The following is a 721-nucleotide window of genomic DNA, read 5'->3' as shown; positions in this document are numbered from 1 at the left end:
CACACACACACACACACACACACACACACACACACACACACACACACACACACACACACACACACACGAATTTGCCTTGAGAATAAGTGCTGTGAAAGACTGGAGAGACACTCACCTGATGAAGGTGTTTACTCTTCATCATCATCATGTTTTCACCAGTTGATCAGTTTTAAATTCACTTTCTTCAGTCTCTTTTCAGCTCTGACTGAAGAGATGAAAAGGTTAAAATCACAGTTACACAACACAAAGACTTGATGGTTCACACATTAATCTACACACACACACGTTATATACATCCTCAGCATCATGACACTTCAGTCTCTGTGTTGTGAAGAAGACCATGATGAAGTAACAGCTGCTGGTTGACTCCAACCAAGAGACTCCAACAGCTCTGATGTCCATTCACTGACTGTTATTGCTGACAAACACTTAAAGATCTGGAGGATAAAAGCCAGGTCTCAATAAAACTGGAGTCTAAAAGAAAACCATCGTCCAAGGAAACTTCAAATAACGAAGAGAGAACTGTAAATAAATAAATCATATGGACAACGGTCTAACTGTAATCAGGATCAAATATTTATTTTACAAATTATATAGACACACCTGATACAGATGAACTGATACACATAGAAATCAATTGTTTCTTTCTCTCTCAGGATTTACATGAATATATTCATATTTACAGATTTACATTTAACAGTCGCACAGTCACCGTCTGACT

The sequence above is a fragment of the Seriola lalandi genome, unplaced genomic scaffold, assembly GCF_002814215.2.
Source record: "Seriola lalandi dorsalis isolate HSWRI2012SDOR001 ecotype SW California unplaced genomic scaffold, Sedor1 jcf7180002054484, whole genome shotgun sequence".
Lineage (NCBI taxonomy): Eukaryota > Metazoa > Chordata > Actinopteri > Carangiformes > Carangidae > Seriola > Seriola lalandi.
This window is presented reverse-complemented; position numbering follows the sequence as displayed.